This window comes from Tursiops truncatus, chromosome 20 (assembly GCF_011762595.2).
Source record: "Tursiops truncatus isolate mTurTru1 chromosome 20, mTurTru1.mat.Y, whole genome shotgun sequence".
Lineage (NCBI taxonomy): Eukaryota > Metazoa > Chordata > Mammalia > Artiodactyla > Delphinidae > Tursiops > Tursiops truncatus.
The window spans coordinates 49,874,049-49,896,200 of NC_047053.1; the positions used below are offsets into that span (position 1 = coordinate 49,874,049).

The 22,152-nt window shown below is 58.2% G+C and overlaps 1 protein-coding gene and 1 long non-coding RNA gene across 4 annotated transcripts in view; one reads left to right on the forward strand and one right to left on the reverse strand.

Annotated features, from left to right (window-relative positions):
• SEPTIN9 (septin 9) overlaps nt 1–22,152 on the reverse strand; it is a 158,269-nt gene that overhangs the window by 38,596 nt on the left and 97,521 nt on the right. The window contains exon 1 of one of the 3 annotated variants that reach the window (XM_033847340.2): nt 1,120–1,256. The exons of the other annotated variants lie outside the window; for them this stretch is intronic. The gene's annotated coding sequence lies outside the window, so the exon portion shown is untranslated. Of the gene's footprint in view, nt 1–1,119; nt 1,257–22,152 lie in introns of those variants that run through there. 3 annotated transcript variants of the gene reach the window in all.
• Nucleotides 1,127–5,275, forward strand: LOC141277283 (uncharacterized). The gene is made up of 2 exons (XR_012328373.1): nt 1,127–1,255; nt 3,339–5,275. It is a non-coding gene; the product is annotated as an uncharacterized lncRNA (long non-coding RNA).

Consider the following 22,152-nt stretch of genomic DNA (forward strand, 5'->3'; position numbering starts at 1 on the left):
CGAGGGTGCTGTCCCCACGGGCCAGAAACCCACTGTATGGACCAGAAACCCGCTGTGTGCACCTCCGCCGGGCAGCACACTTTTCTCCAGGAAAGGAATTTCAAACGTCTCTTTGGTGAGCAGAGATGCTTCCCCAAACCTCGGACAAAAATGCCAGCAGATTTCACAGCAGAAGGAAAGGAGGGAGACCAGGACGCAGGGCAGCAGCCTGGAGGCTGAGTCAACACCCAGGGCACATTTGGGATGAAGTTTCAGAGCAGATGGCACTGCCTGTGAAGCACCTCGGCCCTCCAGCTTTGGTGCCTAGGGTGACGTGCCGGGCTGGCTGTGGGATTTGAGTCTGGGGGTTCTCCCAACTTCTTGGCCGGGCTGGAAAGCCCCTCGGAAGGCACGTCCCCGAGAAGCCGCTTCCTCACCCCTGCTCCTCTGCAGGGCGTGACGACGTGGTGGACGCCCTCGCTCCATCCTCCAGCAAAGCACTCGCATTCCAGCCCCCCGCACCGCCACCCCTCCACCGCCCCCCGGCCCGCTCCCAGGAACATCGCCCACATCCCAAACACCTCCCAGGAATCCAGACACGCTGCAGCAGAAACTCCCCAGATCGCAATGCCGGCCGCAAGATCTCTGATTCTGGCATTTCTAGCATCTGTTGAAACTAATCTCCAGCAGGTCCTCGGAGCCGCCTACCCCTAACGGCTGACCATCTGGACGGGACGATTTTAAGAGGCAGCGGTGGCCAATCCGCAGATCTTCCCAGCCCTCCTGGAAGTCAGGGAAGCCCCTTGCGAAAGGGAAATGGGCTCCAAGAAACTCCTGGCCGAGAAGGACTTAACCACTCGGGTAGCTGGCCAAATATTTACAGAGACACGGCTGTGGCACACAAAGCCCTTCTCTTCTGCTCCGCGCCCGAAAATCTGGGCCCCGAGTGAAGACCGAGATCCCACCGTCCCGCTCCTGGGGCCCGGGGGCTGTCCCGCCGGCCGGGGGGCTGGACCCGGGGGCCCCCGGGGAGGCGCCGCTCCCGCCCGGCCCTCGAGGGGGCTGCCGGGCAGCCGGACCACCTGAGAGGCCCCTGCAAGCGGTGCGAGGCTGGAGGGAACAAAGGGAGCGAGGACTCACCCAGCAGCTGAGTCGGGCTGCGCTGGCCGCCTGAGAGCGCGGCCCGCCCACCGGGTCACATGGCTCGGAGCCGAGCAGAGGATCAAAGAGGCTTTGTGGCCGAGGAACAAGGAGCCTCCCAGAGCGCGGGCCCGAGGTAGGGAGGGACCGCGACGGCCTCCCTGCGGAGGGGGCAGGGCGAGGGGCTGCCGAGGGAGGGGGGGCAGGCGGAGAGAAGGGGCGCCCCCGGCAATCACCCCCGCCCTGGGTGCCTAGGAAATGCCAAGGAGCCCAGTTCCCAAGCCTGCCTGAGTCACTCCCAAAGGGAGTGACACGGTCCCCGGGGAAGGAGTCCGGGAAAGAGAGAAAAGGAAAGAGGCTCACCTGGCCAGCCAGCCAGGCTGCCCTGCTTTCCCAGCCCGTGCGTTCAGGGCGATGCCAAGAATCTGACGCTGCCCACGGGCACCCTCTCTCCCCGCCGCCCCGCCCTCGCTCCCTCTTTGCCAGGTGCACCCCCCCCACCTGGTCCTGACCCCGAGCAGCTCGGATGACAGGCCGCCCTCCCCAGGAGGTCCAGGCTTCCTGGCAGCTGCGGGTGGGAGCACAGCCAGCCCTGCTGTGCGTGCGGAGGTGGCAATGACCCCGGGAGGGAGAAGAGAGGAGCGGGCAGGGGCTGGGGAGGCAGAGGTGGTGGCCAGCTCACCCAGAGCTCTTTCTTCTTCCTGGAGCCTCGGAGCTCCGACTCCGATCCGGCTCCTGCCTCTCCAGCCCCTCAGGGCCTGGGAATGAGTGACGGAGTCTCCTCCTCTCTCCCCTCCCTGCAAGCCCCTGGGAAGTGCCGAGACCCCCTCAGGGGATGGGCTGGGTGGTCCCCAGAGGAGGGAGCTTGGGATCGACCCTGTTGGGCCTGGGCCTGGACGCTGGGATCTGCCAAATCCAGCCTGTGTCACGACCTCTGACCCCGAGGGAGTGAGTCACTCCCAGGCACAGGTGGGGCTGACTGCGCTCAGGCCGACTCCCACAGGAGGAGAGAGCTGCGGGGGGCCGGTGTGGGGGTCTTCCTGGGGCAGGGAGTGGTTATTTCAAGTGCACAAGAGCCTGAGTGACACCTGGGAGGTCTGTCTTAGGGCCAGTGACACCAGCCAGTCCATCCTCCTGCCTCCGGGATAAAGACCTCCAGCCCGGCCCTCGCGGGCCAGGCCACACCCAGGGTTTCCCTTCCCAGATGCCCCCGCGTGGTGGGTGGGTAAGGCCCCAGGGCACCCGCCCCACCAGTCACATGGGCAGGCTGACCACGTCCACCACCATGTCCCTCAGCAGCCAGCTCACCCCAGCAGCGGCCACTCCCACCCCTGACAGCCAACTTGCTCCCCAGTGGCCTCTGAGGTCTTGGGGTTTGTCACAAAGGCTTCAGGGGGCTGTGTCCCACACCCTTCCACACCCGCATGTGGAGTGGCCATGGAGAGCTGCTGCCATGGGTCTCCAGGCTCTTGGCCAGAGCCGGGGGAGTGTCCGCGGGAGGGACTGCATGTCCGGAGACCTCTTTTGCATCTCAGTGGGCACCTCAGTGGGCGGGAGGCCGTGGTGGATCCGAGACATGGGCCTCAGAGTCAAAACGAGATGGAGGCCCCTTCACTCGAACTAGTTTTGGCCCACTACTCAACATCTGCTGGCCTGGACCTTCCCCATCTGTAAAATGGGTGTAATCAACTCCAGCTGCAAGAATTAAAGTGAGATGTGTATCCAGAAACAGGAAGGGCAGCCACTCAAAAAATACAATTCCCTGTCCTCCAAGGAGGTGATTTCCTAGGCAGAGAGTGGGGAAGGCCCAGCCCCCCCGACACCCCTGCCCACTTGGCTGGGCCCTCATCACTGGGCCCTAAAAAGCAGCTCCAGGAACCAGCACAAAGGAGGCCAGGCCAGGTGTCAGGGTAAATTAACACAGAACCTCCGCTCCACGCCTGCCCGGCAGACGCCTTGACCCCCAGCGCTCCCCTTGGAGCCTCCTTCTCATCTCTGGCCTCACTCTGTCCCCCAGCTTTCTGGCCCCAGAATCCACTCCCAGGGCCCACCACCCCTTCCTGGGCGCCAACCAGCTGCTCTCCAAGCCCAGCCCTCGCCCTGCCCGCCGTCTCCCCCAACCCCCAGATCCCTGGCCCAGGAGGCGGCCTGGGTGCTCTGTATACGTGACAAGCTCCTCTCGTACCTTCCCCTCACTTGTCACTGACGGCGGCCCCCAGAGGACAGGAGAGGGAATCCCTGCGCCTGACAAGCCCCCCAGTCCAGGGGCTTTTCCAACACAGCACATCTGCCCCCCCGGAAGCGCTCAGAGCCCACTGCTGCTCAGCACACACTCGGCATCTAGAGAGAGCGACCCGACGCCTGCGCAGCTGCCCATCCAGTCCTCTGGCGGAAATGGAAGGCCGTCCACAGACGGGCCAGCCACGTACATAATTTTAAAGTTTCTAGGAGCCACAGTAAAAAAGTAAGAAGAAACAGGTGACGTTAATTTTAAAGCATTTTACTTAACCTAAAGAGCTAAAATATTATCAACCCAACATGTAATCGACATAAAAGCTTTTGAGATATTTACATTCTCTTTTCTTTCCGCACCAAAGTCTAGCGAGCATTTTCTACTTACAGCACCTCTCGATTTGGACTGGTCACATTTCAAGTGGTCAGTAGCCACATGTCCTGGACAGCACAGCTCTCGATAGCCTCAATTTCATCCTGAGATGACACCAGATCCCTGGAGGGCCGTTTATCGGGATCATTTTTAGCACCGTGTATGCAGCCACGCGGGGGGTGGTACAGGACACAGAGAAGCATCTACTGTGAGATACTGTTGAGGCCACTGATCCCTACATCACAGTGTCCCCTTTCTGGGAACGTATGGGGACATTACTCTCAGATTCGACCGTCAGAAAGAACAGAGTTTCTCCTAAGCAGTCACTTTGCCAGATGAGCGCTAAGCGTCCGTCAGACGATTCCAAAGATGTCGGTTCCTGCGACTGCCAACCCCCCCCCCCCTTCCAGGGTTCCCTCACTTACCTGGCTCACAGGTGCTCAGGCCAGGATGCACCCCTGACTCAAAAGCAGCGGCTCACGAGTGAGCTGGGCTGTTGGAGCTTCCCCGGGAGCGTGGAGCCAGGAACCCTTCCAGACACCCGAGCTACCGCAACTCGTGCTCCTCTGCGCACAGGCATCTAGGCACCGGCCTCCCCGAAGTACCTCAACATGCTTCTTTTTATTGACTTCAAAGTCACACAGAATTACAGTGATTAATAAACAACCTGTAGGGCTTCCCTGGTGGCGCAGTGGTTGGGAGTCCGCCTGCCGATGCTAGGGGACGCGGGTTCGTGCCCCGGTCCGGGAAGATCCCACGTGCCGCGGAGCGGCTGGGTCCGTGAGCCATGGCCGCTGAGCCTGCGCGTCCGGAGCCTGTGGCCCGCAGCGGGAGAGGCCACAGCAGTGAGAGGCCCGCGTACCGCAAAAACAAAAAAACAATCTATAGAGACAGAAAGCGGTGGTTGCCAAGGTGGGGGCAGGCGTTGGCCGGGGAGTGACTGCTTCATGGATATGGAGTTTCCTTTTGAGGTGATGAAAATGTTCTGGAACTCGGTAGTGGTGACGGTTGCACAACAATGTGAATATGTTCACGGTAGATTAAAGAGAAAAGAATTTAACGTGTCCTTTTTTCACTTGAGCCAGTTTCTTCTCCCGTTTTAGACCTTAAAACCAGAAGGGCCCTGAGACAATTCAGGAGCCCTGGGGGATGCTGAATCACGCCCCCTCTTCCTGGAACCTGTGAATGTTACCTTACATGGCAGGATGGACGCTGCAGAGGTGACGAAGGATTGTGAGATGCAGAGATTACCCCGATTATCTGGGTGGGCCCCAAACATAATCACAAGGGTCCTTATGAGAGGGACGCAGAGGGAAAACTGAAGAATATAGAGAAGATAACCGGGTGATGCTGGAGGCAGAGTGGAGTGATGTGGCCACAAGCCAAGCAGTGCCGGCAGCCACCAGCAGCTGGAGGAAGTGAGGACAGACTCTCCCCTGGAGTCTCCAGATGGGACCAGCCCTGCTGACACCTTGACTTAGCCCAGTGACCCTGATTTCAGACTTCTGACCTCCAGGACTGCCAGAGAATAAATCCTATTGTTTCAAGCCACTGAGCGTGTGGTAATTTGTTATAGCAGCCACAGGAAACTCATACAGCCCTGCAGTCTGGAACTCGACCCGTATATGTTAGGATGAAGAAACAAACACTCAGAGCTGGAGGGAACTTGCTCCAGGCCATGCATCCATGAGCGGGACCCTTCCCAGACCCGATGGGGTGTTAAGTCAGGTTTTGGGGGAGGGAGTTGGACTCACCCCCACAAAACTAAGGAAGCTCCCCTTGCTGGGCACCAGCTGATGTGCAGTGGAGAGGGGGGTCCCATGGTGTCCTGGACAAGGATGCTGTGGGCCGTTTCCACCTGCCCATGAGCAGAGCCCACCATCCCCCCTGGGGAACCCCCAACAGAAAGGTCGCCAGGGGCGGCAGCACTGATCAGATGTCCTGCAGCAGGATCCTACTCTGGAAGCCACAGAGGGGTAGTCGGGGCTCCCACCTGCAGCTGGGCCAACTGGGTGAAGAGCACAGCAGCCTCTGCGGAAGTCGCCCGCCCTGCAGGACAGGGGCACCATGTGACGCCCGAGACGTTGCTCTAGCATGCAGCAGAGGCGTAAGGGGAGGAAGTGGTTACACAGCATCCTCCCTCCCTCCCTCCCTGTCTCATGCACACTCACACTCACGCACACACACATGCACACACATACCGCCCCCCCACCCCAGTTCCCAGGTCCCGAACGTTCCTCCTGCCAAGCCCAAAGCCCGAGCAGCTCAGCCCACCTGCCAGCTCTCTTCCCACCCACCCCGGGCAGACCCCATGGGAAGCAGCAGATGCTTCCTGTCAACTGCCAAGAAAAAGATCCCTCCCTCTCCTCTGTAGGCAGCTCACTGGGCTCCCCCCCCACAGGGGGACAGGGGAAGGGCTGGGCGGGTTGGAAGTGTGGGCCTGGGGGCTGCAGTGGGCAGGAAGCATACTCAGCCACATGCCCCCAGGGGTGGGGGGGTGGGGAGCCCCCTGCCTAGAGGCAGGCAGGCCTCAGAGAGGTGCTGGCACACACACACGAGCCCCGACCGTCCCTGGGGGTAACCCCCAAAACCCCAGAGCGAAGGCCCAGGCATGCATGGGGGAGAGAGGGGCCCTACCGCACAGCTGCTCTCTGCAGCAGAGCAATGCCCGCAGGGGCGAGTTGCCACATTGGGTTGACATCTTTCTTTTTTTCCAGTTCCTTCTCAACTTGACCTAGGAGAACGTTCAGGCTGCCCCTCATCTCAAAAATAAGGCCAGCCCCCTTCCTTTGGCCCAGCTCCCTCCTCCACTGTAGGCTTGCTTTCTTCCTCCCTGAACAATCCAGCCTCTTAACAGTTGGTCTACAGGGCGGCTTCCACCCTCCCACCACCCACTCACTTCTTAACCTTTGCTATCTGGCTTCTGCCCATTTCACCATTAAAACCGACCTCTTGAAACAATCCTCATGGCCAGCCTCCAGTTCCTCCGTCCCATCTGACCTCAGAGGCAGCACGTGGCATGCATTAAGCACCCCTCCTAGAAGGGCACTTCTCCGGGCGACCTTCCTCTCTCATCTCCCAAGGCAGGGGTTTACACAGCACACGGGGGTCTCCTCTGAGATGCGAGGAGAGGAGAGGCCGGCCTTACTTCCATCACCAGCTTCAGCCACGACACCCAGACTGCCGCCGCCTCTGGCCCTGACCACCTTCCCGCCAGCCACATCTCCAAACATACTGTGTTCTAAGGACCCTATGCCCTTCATCCAGGCCCTGTAGTCTCCCAAACCCCATCTAAAATCCCCTGTTAGAAGTCACCACTTCCAGGAAGCCCTCTGGATGTTTCTCCATCAGATGTGACCACCCCCGCCCCCTTTCGTGTTTCCCACCTCACATCTTGACCCGGAGCACTTGCCTGGCTGACTTACCTCCTCCTGGGTTCCTAGGTAGTGGCCCCATAAATGTTTGTGGAACTCAGCAGCAGGAAGGCCCCATTTCCTCCTTTGTAAGAAGTGCTTCTCCCACCCCCACTGTCAGGCTGCACCTTCCCCTCGCAGGCACCTTTAATACACATTTCTTTTTCCTCTTGAAAAGCTATCATTAAATCAACAATGTGTCAGAAATTATTTGATGATATCTTAACTCTCCTTGGCAGCCAACTCTGTTACTCTGGTGTGAAGGATACTTTGTAGCTGAGCAGTAGCCCCCGGCACATTTCCAACCCCACCACCCCATCCTCCTTCCAGAATTCTGAACACCCAGCAACAAAACAATCAGATCCTACACTGATTTCAAACAGAAACCAAGGACGTCTATCGCGTCAGGGGTGTCTGACCCTGAAGGCTTTCTCCAGGGTGTCAGGAGGGAGGACCGCCAGGCGGGGGCGCTCCAGGCTGCCATTACGTGTGACACTCTGGACCTCCTTACCCTTCACAGAAATAAGGACAGAAACAAAAGCTTTAGCAGCTAAGATGCTAAATTTTTGAGTCAAACGATACATGGTTTAGTATTTAGAAGGCGGGGACTGAGGTTCTACCGGGGGGTAGGGGATAAGCAAGCAGAAAGGGCAGGGTATTTGCTTGGCCTCTGAAAAGAGGTTCTCAAGCCTGGTGGCACACTACCATTCCAAGGGGAGCTTTTAGGAAATACAGATGCCCGGACCCCACCCCAGTGATTCTGATTTAACTCATCTAGGGGTTGGTAATTTTAAAAAGATTTCTCAGGGGACTCTAATGGGTAGCCTAGGTTAAGAACTACCGTTAGGACTGACAGACACATACACAGCCCTGAGATTTGGTGAGATCTTGACATTTTAGAGCTGGGTGTGCCCAAGAGACACACGGGCGGGGGGAGGGGGGGAGTAAGTGGGATGGGAGTGGGAGGGTCAACAGTTCCCGCAGTGGCGGGGGCGGGGGCCGGGCCAGAGGCGCCCCGGCCAATTCAGTGCGTAAGACTTGGCCTTCTTATTAAGGGTCTCCACACTGCCCACTGCCTGGCTGGCACCTGGAAGAGAACAAGAGAAGGACACCCAGAAAGGGGTCCAGGATACACTACTGCGGCATACGATGTGGGAGAGAAGGCATTCGAGTTCCTTAAATCTTATCTGCCTAAACGCAGAGCCTTCCAGAAGAATACAATTGTCATCAGTCCCCTCCCCTCCTCTATCACAGCAGAGAAGTCTGCATACCACGCCTACCAGATACTCTCACAATACTACCCTATATCCATCTCTCCTCCTAAGGGCCCATTTATCTTTCCAGAGTCCTTTGTTTTCCAGTAAGTGCTCTTCTCCCCCTCCCCTTCCCCTACTAAGAAGGTATGTATATAAGCCCCAAATTCTAACGCCCCTTTGAGTCACAGTTTTCTGTGAACTCCCTTATGTACATGCTTAAGTCTGTCGTTCCTCTTGCTAACGTGGCTCTTGTCAGTTTAATCTGCAGACCCCCAATGACTGAATCTAAGAGGGTAGAGGAAAAGTTTTCCTTCCCCAACATTTACCCAAAAAAACCCTCTTCACTGCAGACCGGCACCTTCCCCACCCCCAGCCAGCACTTTAGACCCGTTTCTCAAAGTCTGTTAAAGCAGGACAGCCTGCTCTGCAGGGTGCTCCCATCCCAAAAGGTTTCCGCAGTCAAACAGACTTGGCAATTGCTACCCTCTACAGTCATTCTTTTGGATATTTACAAATATATTTCAATATATTTTTGAACTAAATTCTACAATGTGAGTTTTTTAAAAGTTCAAAGTCTTTAACTATTTCCCAAACTCACTGGACTGTGGAACCCCCTTTGCCTCTCTAATGCGTATTAATGAGCCCGAAGAGAACACAGTTTGGGAAACCCTGGTTTAGACTTAAAAGCCCATCAGCTCTCTGCTCTTGCTCTAGGCCAGACATCGGACCAATCCAGCCTCTCTGGACACAGGTTAGGGAGGGGTGGGAGTGGAGAACATGAGTCCCAAAGAGGGGGAGGGTGGTAGCTTACCTGGGGCAGCCACAGGTCTTGGAATAAGATTTTTAAGTCCAAATTCCTAAATCACCAGGGGACACAAGAATGGTCGGAGCAGCATGGTTTGTAAAGGCAAAAAAATATGAAAACAACCCAGATGTCCACCAAGGGGAGCACAGAAAGCTATAGTGTATCTGCCCGCTGACTACCATTTGGCAGAGAAAACGCACAGGCCAGAACTGCAGGCACTGGTGCAGATGACCTCAACTCACAAATAGAGTAAGCATCAGAAGGCTACTTACAGAACATGCTCCTGGTTACGTCGTTTTGCAACGTGTAAAACAATGGCATACGTCACTGAGAGAAACAGAGGCGCGTAGTAAAAGTTCTAAAGTCAACATGGGAACGATAAATAGATAAATACGGACGCAGGTCGTGTTTGGTGAGAGGAAGGAAACAGGACTGTCAAATGTTTGCTTCTCAGGCTAGACAGAGGCACCCAGGCGGTCACTGAGACAGTGCCTGTGTTTTTTAAATGCAAGCAATCTTCGCAGGCACTGGGGAATCAAAGCCCTGAGCTTACCCGTGACTAACTGGCCAGGTGGCCCCGGAGACAAGGCGCCACCTCCCTGAGCCTCCATTTACCCAGCTGAGACCGAGGGCAATGAACCCACCTGCTAGTTGGCTGCTCACGAGGAGGGTGGCTCAAACTTCCTGCCCTCCCTTGTGGGGTTTTGGGGAGGGTGGTTTGAACTAACCATGTCAAAGTGCTTTGAAAAAGTCAAAGTCAAAGGGCTTTGAAAACCACACGAAGCTTCTAACCAAGGGGAGCGGGCGACTCCAGGCCCGTCTTCATGACCTGGCAGAAAATGCCCCAGCCGAGGAAGCCTTGTTTTTCCCTCGGGGCGGAGGCTTGGGTGTCAGACGTGAGGACTGAGGGCTTTTGCAGCTGCTTAGGGCGTATGATATGAGGTTTTGTGAGCCCCAGACCCACTTTTAACTGGGGTGCCTGAAACCCCTCTTCCCTTCGGCAAAGACCCTGGGGCAGGTACAACCGCCCCTCATGGGAAACTAAGCAGCTTGTTTAATTGGGAATTGGGCCCAAACCAGCCCAGCCCAGCTCTTTCCTCTCCTTTCTCTCCTCCCAGAACTGGCAGCTCAGGAAATTCAAGGCTGTGAAACAGCGGGCACATGACCTCCGGCTGTTTACTCAGACAGGGGACACTGACCCTTCCCAGCTGGCTCCACAAACCTGGGCATCCCCTTGTGCCAGACCCTCCCTGCCCAGGGGCCAGCAGTCCCATTTACGAGCACTCCAGGGCCTGCAGTCCAAGCCACCCAAGTTCCCATTTTATCCAGGAAAGCCAGGCTTAGAGGTCAGAAGGATGGGTGTTCAAATCTGACTCCACCACCTATCAGCTGAGTGACTTTAGGTAAATTTCTTTATCTCTTGCGAGTGATTTTTCACATCTGTCGAAGGGGGGAAGGGGTTCTTCCCTCACCAGAATTCAAGGAAGATGAAAAGGAAAGAGACGGCACTGAGCCATCTAAGCCCAGTACAGGTGGTACAGACTGGCGCTGAGCCTGGCACCCAAGCAGACGCCCCACAAAGATGCCTCCCTGCCTCTTCTCGGTACCTCCACAGGCGTGGGAGCCGGGAAGACAGCCTGCAGGAACGCAGAGTCTGCCAGCTCCCCGGCGGAAGCACAGAGAAGAATCAGCAGAGACTGCTGATGGACATGAAGAGTTTGGATTACCGATGAGTTTCATGTAACTGTGCTTTCAAAACGTTAATGGTGGATCCAAAAGATCTTCTGGGAAATTTCTCTTTTAAAAGTACATTAAAAAAAAAAAGGAACAAATCCTGCAAACATAAGATTCAGTGAAAGAAGCCAAAAATAAAAGTATACTGGGGCTTCCCTGGTGGCGCAGTGGTTGAGAGTCCGCCTGCCGATGCAGGGGACGCGGGTTCGTGCCCCGGTCCGGGAAGATCCCGCATGCCGCGGAGCGGCTGGGCCCGTGAGCCATGGCTGCTGAGCCTGCGCGTCCGGAGCCTGTGCTCCGCAACGGGAGAGGCCACAGCAGTGAGAGGCCCGCGTACCGCAAAAAAAAAAAAAAAAAAGTATATACTGTATGGTAACATTTAGATAAAGTTCAGAACCAGGCAAAACTTTCACTGGTGATGGAACATTTCTGTCTCCCGATTGTGGCGGTGATTGCATGAACCTACGTATGTGATAGCATTTCAAAGAACCATACACCCCAAAAGCGGGGGGGGGGGGGGGGCGCTGCCTGTAAAACCGGTGGAAACTGAGTACCGTGTGTAGCTGAGTTAACATTCTTGTACCACCGTCAGCTTCCTGGTTTTGACACGTACTGTGATATGTCATTAGGGGAGAAGCTGAAAAGGGTACACAGGAACCCTCTCCTATGGCTTTTGCAGTTTCTGGTGAGTCTAAGATTATTTCAAAATAAAAAAATATGTGTTTAAGTACACTCAAGGGAGCTCCCGGCTAGTTGCTCAAGGGGCTGCTGCCTGATTCATGAATCACACAATAAAACCGCTTCGATCTTTCACACCCACAAAAGCATATTCAAAATGTGAAATGCCACACATATTTTATCATGACGTACCAGTTAGAAATGGGAATTGGATGATTTCACAACCTAACTGTTCATTCCTTCATCCCATGCACACGTGGAGTGCGTGCAGGCATCTCGTCAGGTATGGGGATGGCGCTGAGCCTCACAGACAGAGGCCCTGCCCACTCAGATCCTGGCCTCAGGGAGAAGACACAGAGCAAGGAATCTGGCAACAATTACCAAGGGCCAGCGGCGCCTGAGAACACTGCGCTAAGGCTGTTCTTAGAGAATCTGAAAAGAGGCCCCTCCGCTGTGGGAAAGCAGACCTTCCAGGCTGAGGGACCTGCAGGCAAAGGCCTGGCAGCAAAGCCTCGGGGGAACCTCAGGGAAGCCGTTCAGGAAGCCAGGGGAGGTGTGAGCTGCAGAGGGGCAAGTGATGAGGCTATAAAGCTATCACTAAGTGTCATCTGGGCTGTTTGTCCAGACCCCAGGATAGGATGATCACAGCGGTCGGGGGAAGAGATTTGCTCACCTGGGCCCTAAGCAGCTCAGAAAATGACTATTTCATGGCCAGAGACAGGAGCCTAACTCTTGTAAGCTGCTGGCCACGGGTGCTGATGAGGAAAGGCGGGGCTTGCAATCGGGCGGCACCTGCAGAGGAAGCCTCCACCCCAGGCAGGACACCTGGTACTTCCCCACGTGTTATCTCAGGCCACGGCCTCCAAGCTTGGGCATCCTCTGGTCCCCGGGGCTCCCAGGCTGCCAAGGCAGGGGCACCTGGAAGATGCTGCAGCAGCTGTTCCTCCAGCTGCCCGCACCGCCCCCCCAAGGCCAATCTGCTTTTCTCCCTGGCAGTCCACACCCGCCAACCTTCCACCACCGCCAGGCACGCCCTGGCCACGCAGGCTCACTTCTCTGGGCCTCAGTTTCCTCACTTGCAAATCAAGCAGATGAACCCTGGGGTCTCCTGCAGCTAAAGAATGCTAAGTCTGGGGGGCGGGAAAAAGCCACAGAAAGGAGGCAGGTGCACAAGCCCACACCCTTGCCCTTCATCTGTATAAAAGGGAAACAGTTTCACAACTGGTTTCTTTCCTGCCCTGCCTGGGGGAGCATCCTGTGCACTCCAGGGCTGGGAGCGTCTAGGGGAACCCAGAATCTCCCAGGGCTCAGGATACAGAGGGAATTCCTCCTGAATCCTTCCAGAAGAGGATCACCGCTTCCTAACTGTATCCGCTTCACGCTGCCGCTACAACACATCACCACAGCGTGGTAACTCAGAACACAGGTTCCTCATCTTACAGATCTGGGCGTCGGAAGTCCAACACAGGTTCACCGAGTTGAAACCAAACGCTGGTTCCCTCTGGAGGCTCCAGGGAAGAATCTGTCTCCCTGCCTGTTCCAGCTCCTAGAGGCCGCTGCATTCCTTAGCTCCTGGTCCTCCCAGCATCTTCACAGCCGGCGTGGCCAGTGGAATCTCTCCCACACCCCATCACTGATGCGGACTCGCTTCCCTCCTCCCTCCACTTCTAAGGACCCTTGGGATTACACTGGGTCTGTGTGGATTAGCTAGGATAATCTTTCTAGATTATCCTGGATAATCTCCCTATTTTAAGGCCAGCTGAGCAGCAGCCTTGATTCCCCTTTGCCTTGTGACCAGACATTGTCACACGTTCTGGGGATTAGGACACGGGCATCTTTAGGAATCATCATTCTGCCGACCCCACTAACCCAGGTCCTGAAAGGAGACGAAGGGGAGGATGCCCAGCAGGCTGCCTGCTTGTGTTCAAATCCCGGCCCCACCACTTAGTAGCTGAGGGACCCAGTTATGCACATCTGTAAAATGGGATAATGTACCTAAGAGGGGCCGGGGGCTGCAGAAGGTCCTCCCCAGAAATTCCATCCTCAGCTCGTGACCAATGATTCTTCCAGGACAATGTTGGGGTTCACCTGGGCTCTCCCAGCGTGGTGCCTGGCCGCCCCAGAAGGGTGACAGGCCACGGCCACAGCGATGGTGGCAGCCGGCTTGTCCGCGGTCTCCTCCCTCACCAGAACCACTGGAAGCTAGTGCAGTCCGCCTGCCTCGCTGGCTCCCTGGATGCCAAGCTCCTCCCACCTCACTGTGGCACCCTCTCGAGCACAGAGAGCCCCCTTCCACCCCCGGAGATAACTGGTCACAGTAAGACAGCCTCATGTCCAGCGAGATGAATCTGGAATCCCCGAGCCCAGGCCACTCCGGCTTTGTGGCAGAGAGGTCCCGGGGGTGTGGGGTGCGGGATGTGGGCGAGGCGTCAGTGCTCTGCTCCCGGGAACCAGGCCACTGGTTCCTGACAGCCCGAACCACAGGCCTCACTTCTCTCCCAGGGGTCTTACTTTCCAACCACTGCTGCATCAGGCATCCACGCTGGACAGGCCGAGGGGCCCCAAACCACAGCATCACAGTAGGTGCCACACGGGGAGGCATAGAGAGAGAGAGAGAGAGGGGTGCTGGGCTGTGTGGCCTTGGGGAAGTCACTCTGCCTCTCTGGGCCTCTCATTTCCTCCTCCATAAACTGCGGGATCGGGGCCAGGGGAATCCCATGAATTGCCTCCTGCATCCAGAGGACAGAGAACAGCTCACCAGCCCCTTCCAGCTTTGGTCTGGAAGACAAAGCTTCCAGAGCCCAGTGGCCCCCCCCCCCCCACGTAGTGGCCCCCTGGCCTTTCCCCTGGTGTCCTCCCAACACCAGGACAGTCAGCCCTCCCTGCAGGGGCATCAGCTGCCTGCAGTTCCTCCCAGGACCTGGCCTGGCTGCCGGGAAGTGGCTTTTGCCCACGCCCGCCCCAGCCTCCATAGAGAAAGGCCAGTTCTGCCAAACAGGAGGCGGTAGGTGGCAGGGGCCAAAGGGGCCAAGCCATTCTCTTCCGCAGGGGCAGGAGGGAAGTGGAGGAAAGCAGGCACGTGATTCCAGCCTGCGGTTCTCAGGGGAAGGGCGAGCCGCAGCAAAGGGAAGCAGGGGCCCCGGAGCTCAGTTGTGGGGGAAGGGAAGGGACTCTGGCCTCACCCCCCACCCCCACCCCCTGGCTCCCACCCAGGGCCTCCGACTCCTGCAGGACCCTGCCCCCATCCTATCTCAGGGGAGAAAGTGAGGCTCTCTGCGTTGCCAAATTCCAGTAATGAATCCCACATTCGTTCCTCTTTGCTTATTGGAAACCCTCCCTCCGCCTTCTGGGTTCGCTCTGAACAGCTGGTCTGCAGAAGTCGGTGGAACTGAATATGCAGGGTGGCTGGAGGTGCCTGAGCAGAGGAGCTAGCTCTCCTCGCATCCCCCGCCCACCCCTTCCTCTGAAGAGGAGGCCTCGCGGTTCCTGGGAAAGCTGGAGAGGGATCCATTGTTAACTCTTTCACTTCCCGCGGGCATCCTCCCCATAGAGGCCAGCAGGGCAGGAAGGCAGCCAGGGCCGGTGGGAGCGTGGACGGCAGAGGCCGCCACCCTTCCCCGACGCCCCAGGCACGAAAGCGCACGTGGTCAGGGCTCAGAGGACACACGCTCTGTGGGGAAAGGGCTTTTCTGCTCTCGCCCTGCACAAGGTAGGCAGGGCACGGATTCTGCAGGTGGAAGAAAGGAAGCGCCAAGAGGTCGGCGCCTCACCGATTACACAAAGGCAGGGCTCAGACACCCACGGAGCTGCCTGCAAACGTGTGCTGCTCTCAGGCACACACGCAGCAAATGCAAGAGGTGAAGAGCCGTGAGACGCAAAGGCACCCGCAGAACTGTAACAGTTCATTAGCGCGAAGGCGTCCGTCTCCCCCCAGCTGCCCCATCGATCCGGTATTAATGTCCTTCTGGAACGACATGTGGGAGACTGGGCTGTGCAGACCAGCCACTGCTGTCACCTCTGGCCCCACCCCAAGGATGGGTGGGCCATCCAAAGAGGCACCGGCTCAAGAAAGGCTGCAGCATCAGGGCCTGGGAGACGGGACTCCACCTCTGCCACTAACCCGCTGTGTGACCCTGGCCACGTCACCAGCCCCCTCTCTGAGCCTCAGAGACAAGAGGGAGTGAAACCAGAGGTCTGAGGAGGTTTAGGGCCTCTGGAGTCAGGCTTGCTGAATTCCAAGCCTCCTCTGTCACACCCACCAGCTGTGTGGCCTTGGGCATGTTGTTTAACCTGTCTGCCCCCTGGGTTCCTCATCTGTGAAATGGGAACAATGACAGAATGGACTTCACAGGGCCGATAAGAGGATTAAATGAGGTACTGTACTTACTCCAGGTAAAGAGCCCTGCGACCGTGCAGGTTCCACAGGCAGCCCTGGTTACTGACCACGGCTGTCCCGGCCATCAGGGATCCTGTCCGGCCTTGGCAACCTGAAGCCCTGGAGAATGGAGGCGGAGCATCCCTGGTCCTCTGCTGCCCTCCTGTCTTCTAGGCCCTCTGCTGACGGCGGCCACAGCTGGAGCCCAGCCGTGGTTCCCAGTGACCCGCCACCCTCCTGCATTAGCCGTCACAGAGGCCCCAAGCCCGCCAGGTCTAGAGCAAACCATCCCTCCTCGCCCTCATCAAACCCACGCCTTACACTCCCTCCTCCCAACGAGTCTTTACTTCATGTGTGTGTGTGATGGGAGGTTGGCGCGGGAGACACAGGGATGCCTCGGGCTTGAGGCTGCCACAGTAAGCCAGGGCGGCACGGAGATGCCCGCGGCCGTGGAGGGTCTCCCCGCGGGCCGATGGGGCCCTGCCACCCCTGCCCGCCACACCGCTCCCTCTATGCTGCATGTTCCCTGTCCCCTCTGCCCCTCCCTCCAGCGACGCTCCCAGCAGCCCTGCCGGGAGGACACAGTGAATATGGCCCAGGCAGGGGAAGTGCGGGGGAGCCCCGAGCACACGGCTAACGGGCTGGAGCCCAGAGCCCGAGCTGGTCCTGCCACCACGCTGCGTGGCCCTGTTCTAGGGAAGCTCCTATAGGAAGCAGGCCAAAGAGGAACAGCCCGGATCAAGGGGGAAGGGGCCCGCCTCTCCCAGCGAGCACGGGCGGCTCGGCCTGCAGACACCAAGCCAAAGGCCCTTAAACAAGCGGGAAAAGCGAGAAACACACGCAGATGGGCTGCAGCTTAGTGTTTCTCCTGCCCCACACGCACACACACACGCGCGCACGCGGGCACACACGCACAGTCTGGTTTTTAAGCCCAGAAGATGAGGGCTGTGCGCTGGGGAAGCCCCGCCCCGCTGGTCGGGGAGGTACCACACGAGCTCCGCTCTGGCCGTCCACGGAGCAGGGGGGCGGAAGGCCCTAATCGGTACCATACGCTTGTGCAGGGAGCAGGAGGGGGGCAGGGAAGGAAGCCGACAGGCACACGAAGGGCCCAGGGAGGGCAGGCGGGGGGCCGGAAAGAGCGGGGTGCCCACCCCGCAGGGAAGGGGGTGCAGAGGGGCAGCCCGCCCCCTTCGTCTGCCGATCTGTCCCAGCGTTTCATTAGCTACAGCCTGTCGCTGGGACAGCTGGATTCCGCTCAGAGGTCAGGCTCCAGCCCGAGCCAACCCTCTCGCCCCAGAACGCCAGCCGGTCGGTGCCGTGAGCCGCAGCTGCTGCTTCCGGCGTGGCCGGCCGGCCCCCGTTTCAGCCTGGGGTGGCAGATGGGGGCCTGGCTCATCCGCTTGTGGTGGCTGTGCACGCCTGGCCAGGAAGGACCGGTCGTGATGGCACTGTCTCTACTCGGACCCCAGCTAGTCAAAGGGCCTTGTCCCTCCTTGCTCCCTCTGCCGAGGGACAGCGGCCACAGAGGACACGCGGTCCCTCCCTCCTCCGGCCCCGCTCTGCCCGGCCGACCCTAATTTGGTTCAGGGGTTCACTCTCCTCCTTGAGCTGCCCGGAAACACTGCGTGCTTCGGGGCAGGAGCCATCAGGTTGGGGCTCAGCCTGTGCCCGGGGGCTAAGGGAGGGCACCCGGGGGCTTGGGGGAAAGGTTTCCCGGCTTGCGGACGAGGCCCACAGGAAGGGGGCTCGAGTTCCTCTGAATGCGGCCGTGTTGGCAAATGATGCAGCGTCTGTGACCGTGGGGGCCAGCCGGGAACAAAGCCACAGCCGAGGATGGCCGAACGCAGGGGCCTCCATAGCATTCTCGGGCTGCCCAGGCTCCGGACTTCTCATTTTGTGCAGCAGCAAATTCTCCTTGGAGCTCAGGCCATTCTGAGTTGGGGTTTCTATTACTCGAAAGCCTCCTGTCATAGCAGCTGAGCGCACAGCAGGCCAGAGCAGCGAGGGAGGAAAGGCCCTGGCCATCAGAGCAGGAGATGACCAGGCTCCTGCAAAGGGCCGTCCAGGCACACCGCCACCAGCCCCCACTGCCCCCTGCTCAAGCGGAGGAGGACAGAAGTTTCTGGGAGGAGGGACTCCAGGGGAGCCAGCCTCCCTCTCGAGAACAGTGACTGTGCTCTGGGCCGCGGCTCCCAAGTCAGTAACTGTTCCTGCAGCCGCTGAGTGCCCCCCATGATGGCTTCCAGAAACAGCATTCCATCCACAGCTGTCAGTGTCCGGAGATCCAAGAATATTCTCAGAACAGCAGCTATGACCAAAGCTAACACGGAGTGAGTGCTCGCTAAGTGCAGGCCCTGTTCCCAGAGCCTCACACGCAGCCCCCTTAGGTCCTCAGGGCAGCCTCATTCAAGCCTCCCTATGGCTCTCCTCCTTTAACAGATTTCGAAACGGGCACAGAGGAGCTAAGCAACTTGCCCCAGGTCACACAGCAAGAAGGGATAGAGCTGGCTCCCTCCAGAGCTGGCCCCCTTGCCTGCTAGCTTTCCAGTGTCCCCCTTGAGGAGGGGGCAGTGGGCAGCCTGTTGGGCCAGTCTCCAAGATCATCACATTCCCATTCAGAAACCCTGGGGTCAGGGAGTAGGGCATCATCCTCAGCTCCAGGCCTGACACAGAGGAGGGCTCAGCAGGTGCATGAATGAATGAACCAACGAATGAGAGCCTGACCACGGAGGAGAGAAACAGGGATACAGACAGAACACAGTGAAAGTACCATTTACCACAATGGCGGCGGTGATGCCAGGCCCGCCCTAAGTCCTTTGCGTGTATGAGCAAGCCTGTTTCTCACACCGTCTCTTGAGCGGGCGTCTCTATTCGCCCATTTTACAGAGGGAAACAAAGTATGTTGGCCAAGGTCATGCTGCCAGGAAAGGTCATGGCCCAGACACTGGCCACACTCTCACTCACACCCCTATTTTATTCCAGATAACCCCCTGGAATAAAAAGCGGAAGCATGTAAGCAACCCCTCCCTGCCCACCACCCTGGGCTGGGGTCCACCCGCTGCCAAAACTCCTCAGCCTGTTTCCAAGTCCCACCAGCCACGAGCTGGTTCTTCAACTGTCCATTCCCTCCTAGGGCAATTTATCCCCATCCCTTTATGAGGCAAGGCTTGGGCCAAGAGTGAGGAAAATCTCCCAGTGAGGGGCAGTCTTGTCAGTGGCAGGGAGAAGTGTCAGATCCCACTTTTGTTCTTTAAAAAAAAAAAAAAAATCATTTGTATTAAGTATATGTGTAGGGAAAAGACTGGAAGAAAACCCCAAAACGTGAACAGTGCTTATTTCTGTAGAATGCAGTTATAACCGATTGTCTTATTTATGGCTTTCTAAGTAAATTATTTTTGTCGTAAGGAGGCATAATTTTTAAAATCGCAACAAAATTGTTTTCCAACCAGGAAGACAGATGCTTCTTAGCTTCTCAGAAGTGCTAACACCTGCCCCCTGTATCACCTAGACAAGTGGATGGAACAGTCTAAGGATCTGTCAGCCAGGCACTGGGCTGGGTCTTCCCCGGGGGGCTCCGAGGGGCCTGAACCCTCCTCCATGTGCAGAGCTGGGTCCCAGCTCTGCCGGCCCTGCCATGAGGTTACTTCCGCTGGGTTGCAGGGAGGATATGGGTTCAACCAGAGTTTGTGTCAACACAGCTCTGCTTTGCCCACAGCCTGGTGGGCGCCCCCCCCCCACTCCACCCGGCATGACAACCCCGGGAGAAATGTTAGCAGGGAGGGAAGACACTGTGGGTGTGATGCGAGAGACTTTGCAGGGACAGATCTGTAAAAACTCCACTGTGCCCAGTCCTCTAGGAGGACTTGAGGCCTCCACTGCCCCCTACTGACCAGCCGAGGCTCGGAGAGGAAGCTGGAGGTGGAGTGCCCTGTGAGACCACAGCTGGGGGGACGGTGGTACCACCGGGGGAGGGAGTGGCGCTGGGGGCACTGGGAGGGCAGCTTCTTACCTGGACCAGCTCCTGTCTCCAAAAAAGTCACTGTCCCTCTCTCTCTCGCCACGAAATGAGGCTGCCTGGGGTGGTACACCGACTTCCCGGGTGAGAAAGCCCGGCTCTGCCTGGGCAGTGCACCCCACGGCCAAGCCCTCCAGAGCAGGCTCCCAGGGTCTGCTGTTGCCGCGGAAGAGGATGTGGGGCATCGACAGAGCCCAGAAGCGCCCACGCTCAAGCCGGTCCCCAGGCTGTGCCGGGAAAGGATTTGACAGCGGTGAGTGGTGGGGGGATGGGATGGGGTGGTCACAGTTCTGCAGCAGGCGAGAAAGCAGGCAAGGAGAGCTCCTGTCCACTGTCCTAGAGACCCTCACGGCTCCAGGCTGGCCCGGACCACCCTGATGGGCCAGGCTCCTGCAAGGCACGTACAAGCTACGAGCCTCAGTGGGAAGGCAGGCCGCAGCCAGCACATTCAGACCCTCCATTCGCCCTGCGCGGGGACAGTCAGGCACAGCGACAGCCCTGGGTGGGCCCCGTGATGTCGCAGCCTCACTCCTCCTGAACAACGGGGGAACGAACGGTGCTCATGTCACGGGACGAAGCCCAGCTCACAGGTGAGTGGTCCTGGCCCCACGAGCAGCTGGCACACCAAGACCGCCCACGACTCTGGAGGCGAACCCCAAAACGGCAGCACAGAGTGGGTCCCAGAAGCCTGCCCCCAATCTGCCCCCGCCCGCCGTGTGGCCACTGCACGCCCCTCCCCCTCTGGACCTGCGTTCCCATCAGCTCTCAGGATCTCTGCATGGCTTCTGCCCTCCCTGCTTAGAATGCCAACCAAACCCTGCCGAGCCTCCCTCGCCAGCTCCCTCCCTCACCAGCCCCTGTCTCCAGCCTTTTATTCCCCAAACCGTTCCTCCTCCAGGAAAGAGACTGTCCCCAGACATTTCCCTTAAGAAGCCACCCTTTTCTGATCACAGAAAACTGAAACGCAGCTTCCAGCCTTCCTGGCCCCTCCAAGAGGACAGACATCACCTGGGTGCCCAAAGCCCAGAGCAGCCCATCCACATCAAGGTGCCACGGCCTTTTCTGAGGTCCCCTCGGATTCTCTGCCACTACCCCAACGATGCAATCATCGCGCAGCTCCTCCACCAACGGAGCCACGGCCGCCCAGGCATCCGGCAACTTCCACACACAGCCCATGCCGGTGCCAGCCCAGCGCTCCGCCGGGCGGCTGCGGGAGCCAGTGGGCAGCCCAGGCACGGTCCGTGAGTGCTGGCGGCAGCGGCAGAGACAGCGAGCCTTCCACATGTGCCCACTGGCCCGATCAGGCCGCGGGTGCACACAGCTAACAGCCACCAACCCACACGCTCAGCCCTGGGAAGCAGGCTCACGGAGCGGGAGGCCTTGCCAGGACGCGCCCATGAAACGTGGCCGATTATGTCAATGGTGGCAACACTTAGCATTTATCATACGCTGCCTGTATGCCCAGGGCTGCGCCACGGCCACCTCTTACATTATCCCATTAAATCCCCACATGTGTCCCCCCCACATCTGCAAACGATGAGATGAACTCGGAGTAAACAACCAGCCTGAAAGAGTCAGTAGAACCAGAACCTGAACTCAGGCCCGGCTCCAGCCTCCCTCCGTCTGAGCCCACCAGGCGCTGGCCAAAGTAGGCGCTTATTAAATATTCGTGAACTGCTGGGAAGCACTCCCTCCCTCCACTGACATCCCACCCCCGCCCCCATGCTTCCAGCACTCTCCCTTCCAGCACTGCTGTCTGCAGCCCAGGCTCTTGCTGTGTGACCGGGGTCAGTGCACTAACCTCTCCGGGCTGCATCTTGAAAATGAGGACACAGCAACACCAGACTGCTTCAAAAGGTCATTGAGGGCACACAGCTTTCCTGAACCCCACGTATGCTGCCCCTACCCACCTTGCAGGGTAGAGACGGTTCGTTCCCCTTTTCCTAGATAAGGAAGCTAAAAGGTTCTGGAAGGCACCCAAGGTCACCCGGGCTGCAAGTGGGTGCACGGAGCTCAGAGCCCACACTCCTGTTTGTCAGTGGACCAGCCCACTGCAGTCACTGCATCAGCTGGGCCTGCTGGTGCTCAGAGGTGGGGCCAGTTCTCATACCTCACACTTCCTCACCAATATCCCCCCGGGGCCCTGCAAAGG